Source organism: Crassostrea angulata, unplaced genomic scaffold (genome assembly GCF_025612915.1).
Source record: "Crassostrea angulata isolate pt1a10 unplaced genomic scaffold, ASM2561291v2 HiC_scaffold_73, whole genome shotgun sequence".
NCBI classification, from domain to species: domain Eukaryota; kingdom Metazoa; phylum Mollusca; class Bivalvia; order Ostreida; family Ostreidae; genus Magallana; species Magallana angulata.
Window position 1 is genome coordinate 1 of NW_026441628.1, and position 11,669 is coordinate 11,669.

An 11,669-nucleotide genomic window follows, 5' to 3' on the forward strand; every position below is an offset into this window, starting at 1 on the left:
ATGCGGCGATTTTAAATATAAATCAATCAAATAACGAAAATTGCTTTTATTGAATTGACAAAACCTGAATGTTATGAATACGTCCAAAAATAAAAAAAACAAGTAATGCTCAAAATAAGTCTTCACACATCGAATCTAAGATAAGGTAAGTTTCCATATTGTCGTAAAGGCACCATTCATCAAAATACGTGACATTCCGGTCGAATTTTAAGTACCATTTTTGTCCTGTAAAACAGCATAATTATCGGTTTGAGTGTCCCTATGGTGGTTTTGTTTGCTCTACTTATCTTTCTTCTGTTTCGACGCATTTTTCCAGGACGAACCTCATTTGGTCGACCAACACATGATGCATGCTCTTCACTAAAACGTAAGTACCAATGAAAGTCTTCTTAGATACACTGCAAATCATTTTTAAAAGCACTTGATTTGAGCATGAACAACCCCCATGGTGGACTAATACTCTCTGTAATATAAATCTCTACGTGTTTTATGTATGTTTCGTTACAGGTATGTTTCTGCCGTACTGTGCTTCTACGAATAACGATAGCCTTAGCACAGCAAAGGAAGATTAAAAATCCGTTTTAAAATAGATTGTAAAAATGTCTACAGACACAAAAAATAAAATTTTATTAGTAATATTTTATTGTATCTTCAGTTATCATTTATTCACTGAGATTTATATTATGTTTGGATATCAACATACTTACATGCTCTTGAAAGGAACTTTTCAGCTGGTTCGTTAGGCTATGAAAGAGGAAGGCCTTATCCTGAAGGAATACCAATATTAGCGTAGACCTACGATATTACCACCGTTGATAGTCATGAAGATCGACTATTAATAAAAAAAGTGATATATTATCCAAATAACAAGAGCAGCACATTTCTCGAAATCCATTAACCATCTTAGGGTTATTCAGAATGTTTTGTAAAAATATATTTGAATTGAAATTGACAATAATTGAATTGAGCTTCATTAAACTGTTGACATAATTCATCAAGTTTATTATATTCACTCACTCAATAAATCAAGGTTATCATATTCAACCTATCATGTAAATGTATTTTGCTCCCACATATGTTTGTTTATTTGTTTCGTATTGTATGATCTCGACTTGTATGCGTTGTCAGTTAACAATAGCTTATGAATATGCCAGGACGTAATTTTATTAAAATAGTTGAATATTTTGACAAAAGATCAAGATCTAGTAACTAATTTTTAGAGTGTTTTAAGGTACAAGGTCCATTATGACAAAAGAAGAAATATATTTAGTGTATCGTTTTTCCGTACTTTATCAATAATCTGTAGGTCTCTTTTTCTTATACTAGATATATTTTGACCTTTTTGGCATATTTTTTAAATTCAGATTATTTTAATAGGGTACATGTAACTGAATAATGAAAAGCTAGTGTGAAGCATGTAGAAAAAAAGTGCGAATTAATCCAAATCGTTTTTTTAAGTGTTAAAAGATGTGAATGTTTATTGAATGTTTATTGAAACCTTAATTACGCGTTTTCACTGATAAAATTATTTACCTTTATGTGTAAGTTATGTATTATTGAAATTGAAATACATGTTTGTTTCATTGTGTTAAGTAACTTGTTTGTGATAATGCGAATACGACGTTTATTGCCTTTTTTATCACTAACATTTTTTGATATAACATGTACGCCAATAAAACATACTATACTTTCTGTCCATTAATATTATCATTTTCAATGTCTTCAATACGTTAAATTAAGTCATCAAACAAGATACACAATCGAATGATTACAATAATTGGTTGCTAAAACGGGATAAAAGTCGCAAGAACATAATGATACGTTATAATTACGACATTATAAATTTGAAAAACATAATGAGTGGTTATGACACGACATACATGTATTATGTATACATGTATTATCTTGTAGCAACATACGACAATGTTTCCCTTACAAACGACGTTACGCAACGACTACTTGAAGGATCTTTTGACATGTTTTCTCGTATTTATAAAATGTTTCTTTTATATTACAAAGATAGTGTACAAAACTTACATGTATATAATGTTCTTTGTCCTACTTATATTTGCAATAATGATCTTCTAGTTGATTTTTTTACTATAATGAATGGTTCATATTCTCGAAATAAGGACTACAGTCAATTTAAGCACAACTTTTACAATATTCACCACAGGAGAGCATTTAAATCTCATACCTTAGCAATATAATCTCATATTACAGCAATGAAAGCTAATCCCATATCAGATAAGCTCGTAGCATATCATCACGTTCTCATAAGTCATAGCATACAATAGTATAGCTTACAACATAAATTCAACTTAATTTTTTAAAGGGGTTTTTTTTTTCAGAGAACAAACGTTTACATTGCAGATCAGTGATTTTTTACTTTGAAATTGTTGGAATTCTTTTTTTTGCAGAGACGGTTTTGTTTAAATCTCTTAACACAGTATTTCTATTTCTTACAGAAAAGCATATCATTCTCATAACACTCAAAAAACATCTCATAGCATATTATTAAAATTGCAATTAAAAGCACAGCATAACATTCCTAAAGATATGCATGAAATGACGTGATCTAATTACATATGTATCATGCCTTTTTATCATACGTCCAAGTTGCATGTCGATTTTTTACCTGTAAAACCTGTTATCGTATATACAATTAGTATTTTCGAACAACTGTCTCCTTCATTCGTGTTCTGTTTTACATATATGTATCACAATTACGACGTATCTTTTTAGAATGTTATTTTTCGAATGTACATCTATATTTACGTATACGTCTGTACGTTCTGCGCGCGTGTATTCCTAACAATCATATTTATTGAAAATAATGGCTGAATGATTCACCCTTCATATCATTTTAACAAACAAAATTTAAAAAAAAAATTCCCAAAAGGGAATACCCGTAGTATTCCAATTATCTGTGTTTAAGAAAGAATTCTTTTTAATGCACTCTACGCAAGCAACCAACAAAACTTATGTAAACTTTCAGCATAAGATATTGATTTGTGTCATAATGACTTGGTCGATTTAACTATTTAAATTTTCGCGAGTAAGTCTTATCTAGTCCCCATTCTTTATATAACCCGCTGGTTGCAGTGAGATATATTTGCGATGACGAGGATCTCCGATATTTTCTCGCCTGCGAATATTGGCTCTTACAGAAATCAATTGGTCAGCTTACACAGTGTGTTTATGGTTAATCGAGGGCTAGGGAGAGCACCTTTCCAGCCCAACAGCTTAAAACCAAAAAAGATTTAATACATCAATCTGACTTTATCTTAGATATGTTGATTGATATTATGAATAAATGTAATATTATCTCCCCCACCCCCCCAAAAAAAAAAACACCAAAAAACCCAACAAACAACCCCCCCCCCCCAAAAAAAAAAAAACAACAACAACAAAAAACAAACAAACAAAACCCAAACTTCATAAAAAAGACATATAAAGGTTCAAAATAGAACTCTGAGTTTTAATTGCGTGTTTTGCTGCAAACTTAATTACATAAGCATTCATTTATTTCACAGATAATTTACCCGTAACGCGAACTTTCATTTGATAAGCTACCGTTTCAAACAAATCTTAAATTGAAGCTTTAAAAGTCAATGTAAAATAAACATACACATTTGATTTCAAACTTTGTTTACTAAATGAATTCTTGTACTTGTTCATGTTCACGAAAAATACATCTAATACCCCAGATTTCTTCTTTTTGTTTTACACAAATGCCTGAGATTCTTTAGTGTGTTTTATCCCCCCCCCCCCCCCCCCCGAAAAAAAAATAACCATTACATCATGCATTTTTCCGGGTCATCCAGTTTGTTAGATGAATATCAATATCTTTTCAACGGCGGTATAAAGAATCCAGGTCTAGAATAAAATATGTTATCTGGTATCAATATGAAAGACTTATCCTTTATTAAACGGATATGTCGCCCTCATTGAAGCAAAGCCAAACTTTATATATAATGCATGCCTTAAAAATAATGATAGAAGTAAGGGACATACCCTAATCGCTCATGAATTATTTTGCACACATTTTAAGAATCCTTTTGTCCTTGACATTATCAGAATATCAACGAGTTTTTAAAACCACAAATAACTGTCACACATACTGAAGGAATTTTAAATGTTTGATAAAGGATACATGTACAAAGACGCACTTTAACAAAAGACGTGTATTCCTTGTTTGTTTGTTACCAGCCTTTAGTTTAAGAGTACTTTCAGTGTAAATTACTTTATACCTTGATTAATTTGTTTAAAGACATTGGAAATTGACTTACAAACGTGTAAGAATGAGCAGATGATCAGATTAGCGTTATATAAGTATGGCTGATATATTGTTTGCGGAGTTCAAATGGATGTATTTTGTGCTATTTGTTTGATATGCTTATCTATTAAGTTTCAAATTACTGTTTTTGTTTAGAGATCCTTTACAACATGCGGTTTTTAATAACATTATGTTCATTGTATAACAAGTAATCTTTTATCACTTTCTGACGATTTAAAGTTTTGTTTAAAGTGACGTAAACATTTGAGATCAAAATTGTTTTTCTTAATCCATTGTATAAAATGGAATGGCTTTGCATTTTAATTGATTGGGCAAAATTTGATTGTTAAAAGTGACATGACGGAAACCACTGCGTCTTTACGGAGCTCCCGCGGCGGGTAACTGCATTTCCACAGAGATCTGCTTGGCGATTGACTGCGGTCTCAATGAGTATCTGCCAAGCGTTGTAATGACGTGGAAAGAGATTTTACCTTGCGTGTTCGACGTGCTCTACGCGTTGAAAAAATGATCTTTGCATGCTGATATGTAAATTTCTTATTTTTTCAACTTAAATTACCGGGTACAAACAAGAATTTTGAACTTTAAAACTAGAAAATAAATGATGAAAACATTGTTAACTGTTTAAATGGAATAATATACATTGTAAATGCACAAAACGTAACTTCATGTTTTCTAAATAATTTGTGACAAAGTACTATATATAATGACTGTTGTTGGTAGATGGAAAACATAGAGTATCATTATTATTATTATTATTATTATTATTATTATTCCATTTACATCCTTCAATAGGTCTTAAAATTTTCGTAAATTCTGAATTTTAAATAGTCATACACATGAATTTTGAGAACACTATACTGTTTGCTATTGTAAGGCTACTGTTCAAGTTTTTGTAGTCTGGTACTAGAAACACCGAACGCGCGGCATAAACGCTAATGAAGGCAGAATACACGCCAAGAGAGACCAATGATCGCAGCAAAAGCTCTTTGGGGTTTCTTTGTGAACGCAGCAAGATAAAAAAAAACCCACATTTAAACGATATGGATGCGCAGTAAGAGCACGGTATAGACGCAGTCTGTGACATAACGAAGGACTCCGACAAAAGGTTTCTGTGCAAGCACAACCGACTTCTCACTGCATCTATACTGCCATTATGTACTTTACTTGAACGCGCCAAAGCAGCTCTATTGGCGCTGTTGGAGTTCGCACCATCTCAAGGCGTTTAACAGTGTTCCAGGTGATCCCACATTGACGGTGGTACGTCGCTATAGGAGACTCTACTGCATGTACCATGGCGTTTCTCATCATTTGAGGACGCAGCAGGGTCGCTTTGAGGATGCAGCCCCTATGTGACAGGATTAATGGAAATTACAATTTTTTTGACAAAATGACGCGCGGCAAAAAAAAACCTGACTGATTGATTCAATTTGTTCATGAACAATATTATCAACAAAAAAAAACCCCAATAAACACCATACAATTGCTTTATCACTATTCCAATACAACACACATGTGAACAATAACAAGACAAGCTTCATTTACAAAACAAAGAATTTCAAATCTGTTTTCTGTTTTTTACTTGATAATCGGCTTTTAAGTTTTTGGAAGCATGAGTATTTAGAATATGAATCATTAGAAATGGAAAAATAAATTTTACAATGTTGAGCTCAAATTGTGTCTTATTAATATGAAAATTCTTCCCATTTTTTCTGCTTGTAGTTAACCCCCCCCCCCACCCTCCTCCTTTATCTTTGCACCCATGGTAACTAAACATGTCTCAAAATTATTATTTTTTTTGTTTTTATAAAATTGATTTGCTAGCATATCCTCGATATTCGTCATTACTATTGTGAGAAGGTAAACATTTTATTTTGTGTGACGGAAAGTTGCATATTATTAAAAACATTTTTAAAAATATGACTACTTTAGAAATGAGTAGACACATGTCTTGTTTATTAATCGAACACATAATTGCATGTATGAAACACTTACAAAAACGAAATTTATAAAATCCCACGATTAAAAAAAATACCCAACCATTTATAGGGGATTTTTAATGTAAAGCCCGACAAAAACTATTTAGTAAATGTCAACAAAAGTCTTGTGAAAAAGACACTATTCAGTAACTTCCTCATTAAAAGTTTTAATGCGTGCGTTATACAGTTTAATAAATTTCAACTTACAATTCAAAACGGCACTATATAACTTGAAATCGTATTTGCTCACATTGTTACACAATTATAAGTTAGTTTTTTTCTGAAGTATTCATTTTAAAACGCATTTCCTTATAGAAAACACTGAACGTCAGTGACTTCACTAACTCTTTTGAATAAATATTTACATATTATCTGTTTTTCTTTCGGACCACTTGATGTTTAAATTACAGTAACGACAGCACCCGTAAACACAAGCATTACAATTAATACAAACGTGAAATTAATTTTTAACATTATTTTCACCACTGAGCATTTTATCAGTATCCATTTTTTCGGAAAGAAAGACCGAATCTTATATATGTTAACAAATAATGAAAAAAAAATATTTAATTGACAAAATGAAGCGTGGCAAACAATAATCACAAGACTGCTTTTCAAAAAACTGTCAAAAGATTTGCAATAAGACAAATCTGAAGATTGTCATTCGATCTGACTTCTTACAACCATAAGACTTGTCAGTTCCATTTTACAAAACAACCTTAAGTCTTATGAATACTAAAGTGTTTATCCTTTAAAACTTGCGTCAACTAAATACATTTAACGGGGGAGAGGGGGTAATGCTAAACTGAGCTGTCTGAAATATAATAATGACTACATATAAATGATATCCAACGCAAGCGCCTGAATTAACACTTTACAAATTAATATAATGCAATGTTAATACGTTGATCCATAATTTTTTGTTCCCTGTTGAACATACTGTGTCTGGTCAGAGTCTGGATTACTTTCATAACCTATTATGTCTGCGATGGCTGATAAACTCGTCCTACAATTTTAGTCATGACGTTAATTACTTAACCAACGTTCTTGGTTACCCCGTTCTGGAAAGTTCAATCCTGTTCTCTCACCAAAGGACGTGCTTCGCAAGCGTTCTATCCGTCAAAACAAATATCGCGTATTTAAGAAACGAATTTGCTTTTTTATTTGTTCAACATTTGTCAAATCTTAACCTCTTTGTATACTTTTAATTAATAAGTAATCAGTTAATATATTCGTTTTTAACATAATCATTCAATATAATGTCACTGCAAATATATATTTTTATGCAAACTACCGCTGACTTGGATACGCTAAAGCGTGTCCACCACCTCACTCTAATTTTTGCTATTTTGGGCTTTTTTGTTGAAATTTCTAAATAATTACTTAGCAATTAAAATTCAATTATAGCTTACAGACACCATCTCACACGTATTGATATACCAAAGGTGTAAGCAGTTATTCTGGTGCAGATATTTTGTAGTTTTTTGCAAAATGTCTTAATTTTCATGTATATATAATGTTTGGTAATTTACACATTTAACAAAACACTGCATATAAACAAATTTATACATACAACTCAAGGTAAAACAGGTATTTTTATAAAGTATATTGCATTCCTAGAAAGCTTTACTTCATTTACTGTTTTACTGCGCCTGTACAAACAACTTGTTGTTTAAATGCATACAGTTCACCCCCTGCGAATGTTATTTTCATTTAAATTTAGATCACGTGGTATTTTTTTACCCTTTCAGGTTTGCAGTAATAATCGTGCCTCGAGTTTATAGTCTATTTTCTAAAGTCTAAGTACTTGTTGTCAATTATAAAATCTAGACATTTATTGATTCTTATCCTTTACCTTCATTAATTTGTGGATAAAATGAGTTAAAGAAATAAATGTGATAATGGAAAATACACATGTATATGTCCCCCCCCCCTGTTGTTGCAACAATTAACATGCTTAATAGCAACCTCCTTGGGATTAATTTTTGATCCGCGCCTGACCTAGTAATAGCATCAAGAGTGAAACAGACTATACTATTTAAGCAGAACATTCCTTGAAAATAGCTCGATAAAATAATTGTTTTTGTTTAAGCAAGGTATTGCACACCAAAAGCCTTAAAAGATGGCTATGATTTTATTAAGCAGCCCAATGCATATTTTGTCAACCTCGTGCATAGTGCTTGAACACGAACAATAATTCTTTTCTGAAAATCATTGTTTAGCTTAAATAACCGCTAGATGATGAAATAAGACATTTATCTTAATAAATGTTCAACATAAATCAGAGTAGGGAATGATATAAAAACGACCAGTACTTAAACATTTTAGGAATATAATCCGAACACTCATACTTCCGTTTGAAATTTGTCATGAACTGAAATCTCGGGGAAATCTCATTCATTCCAGCACCTCTGGATTTTTTTTACATACTTAGCAACGATAAAGAAAACTATACAAAAACATTCGCAGGGATGAGTTGTGACCACAAAACAAACGGGTAACGACCCAAAAGTCCATGCGGTCAGAAACACCCATATGAAAATGTCTACGATGTGTGGTGTCCAATTTAACAGCTGCGGTAGAAAGTTAGTTTCAATGCGGAATGTAACTGTTGGAAATGATCTAAGGGAGAAGAGAGAGAACATAAAAACGAAGCATCGGGGGGGGGGGCACTAAAGTCTTCAACTCGAACGTGCACGTGGTTCGGTGATGGACCAAAATATAGGCTCCCGATATGTTTATGTTAGACATATGTGGTTGTCTAAAGAATATGCCAGAATTGACATAGATCTGACAGATTTGTTAAACGGTTGTGATGAGATTCTATCACACATTTCTGTTTTAAGATAGATCTTAGTCCTAAGATAGTTTTGCGAAATGGGCATGGTTTCTTGTGTTTATAGATAAAATTATCCACGAAAAAAGCAAAATTTATATGAAAATTACATATATACAATACACATATACATGAACATATACTTGTTCAAATATAAACAATAGCGAAACTCGAACACTGTTTACAAAAAAAAAAAAAAAATCTTTATGCAGTACTGTGCTTGTAAGAAGATCTTTTTTTTCAAATACAAGTATTCAATATGATAACATAATTTACAACTAGTTGTAAAATTCTTTGTTGTTGTTTTTTTTTTTAAACAAGGAGAATGTGACAATGTTCTCTTGGATTCAAAAAATGCTGATGTAATAAGAGATGTTTAAACTGGGTCTATTATGTCGTATTTGTAGAGCACTGGTTTAAGTTGTACGGTTTGAAAGCGTAAAACACCTTTCACGTTGAAGGGAATACCCTATTAAAGCTATAAAGGGAATTTTTAAAAAGAAAAATATTTAAGAATCTTCTATCAAGTTCATATATTATTTTCTGATGCAGTTGGTCTTATTCTATAAAGTAGCTATGTTTTTTCACTTGGACAATTGCTCATTGGTTATTCATATTTAAAGGATTGTAATCTCCATTAAAAATCTTTGCAGTTACAATGATTCAGATAACCATGATTACTATTCTTGTGGTTCTGAAAATAATATGTGGATTGGTTTCAACAAATAATGAGGTAATCTAAATGAGTTACAAGTATGATTATTTATTGTGCATATTGTCATGGATGAAAATCGTGATTATAAAAATCTGGTTGTGACTACATGCAATTTTGTTAAAATAATAAATGAAAATGTTCTTTGCATAGGCAAGTTGTCCCGATTCAACATTTTCAGCTGTGTATGTGGAATCATGTCCCCGAACAGTCGATGAATGGAGATAAGCAAGCAATAGGAAAAACTGTAAACAAATTGCACATAGTTGCACATCTTTCGAATACCACTGTGTAATAAATGCATGGAAAAATGGAACTCTTGAAGTATGTGCACCAAGCCAACAGATTATTGGTAAAATATCAAGTTTGAAGTGTCATAAATTCGCTCCGTATTTTAAAAAGCAAATGAAATTGAATAACAAAACATAATTACCTTTTCCAGGAAAGGTTTGTGCTGAATTTAACTTTGGAGGAAATAGAATACAGCGGAATGATAACACTCAATGTCAAAAATGTCCAGAAGTCTACAATTCTAGTGATGCTTTTAGATGTAAGTATCTTGAAGTGCCTTTCTAAAAACACTCACCATGTTGTTAATGATATGATACATCATATTGATCAGAAGCTAATTTTACTGATTTAAGTTAAGTTCAAAGATTTATGTTTGCATCTTAAAAAATCAGTGTTTTTAGCTGTGTGAAATTAATTTTTGAATTTGCTTAGGTTTATAAAAATTAACAAAAAGGGTTAGAAATTTTGTATTATATTTGCAGATCCTGAATGTTATAATCACGCGAAGCGTACGGAAAAGATAAATAAATCACAAAGTACTAAACAGTCACTACACGTTAGCAGTGATTCCTACACCACACGATACGTATCGATGTCGTCACAGGAAAACGTGTCATTTCATGTAAAAACAAATCTAAGGTAAGTTCTTTAATAAATTAAACAAAACCATTGATCGAAATATTAAGACTACATTTCTTCCACGCTGTTAAAAGTAAAATGTATGATTATTTCATTGCATGTTGTTTTATGACATAAGTAATTTGTTAAACAGTGTGGTGATTGGACTGAGCGTTACGGCGTTATTTGTTTTGGTTTTCCTGATTATCCTCCTTGCTTTTCTCTGTATTGGTCGATGTCGCCGACAAACCGAAGAAAACCAACAAACGCAAGGTGTATGCTCTGCGTTACAACCTACGTTTGGTGTTAATTTTTGCAATTTGAGTAATTCCTAACAAGTGATTTTAATGAAAGGTTCGACATAAATGATAATACTATAACATGTGCATGTATATTTTTTTCAAGGTATATTCCTCATTCCACACTGTATTTCTTCACGTTTCAACAGCACGACAGGAAAAGGTAAAAAAAATAGCGTGTTTGAGAAACTCTTAAAAAATATTCAGCAACACACAACGTTTGTAGTCCTACTAATATTTTTTTAGGTTGCACGAGGGTCGTCCAAAGCAGCAAGTCTGATGAGGAAAGTAACATGATTTCTGAAGCACAAGAAGAAAAATCCCTCTAAACCATGCACTATTGTATAGTAACATATATGAGGAAAACGTATATAGGTGTATTCTTTTTATAGTATCAATAAGGATGATATGTTGCCCGATGCTAAAGGCAGATAGATACATTTTACTAAAAGGGTTTCGAGTCACTAACGCTATTATTATGATACCTCCCCACTCCTAGAAAAAATGAAAAAAAAGAGCGAATGCGAAACTATCAATGATTTGATAACATTTGTATCAATAAAAAAAATCAAGATGTCTAATTCAAATGTCATTATCATTATTCTAACATTTTCGGAATTTTTGTGTTTGGCTATTT

General features: G+C 31.8%; 1 pseudogene; it reads left to right on the top strand.

Annotated features, from left to right (window-relative positions):
- Window positions 1–9,770: 9,770 nt before the first annotated feature.
- On the top strand, window positions 9,771–11,361 carry LOC128168966 (uncharacterized; annotated as a pseudogene).
- The last annotated feature ends 308 nt before the right edge of the window (window positions 11,362–11,669 follow it).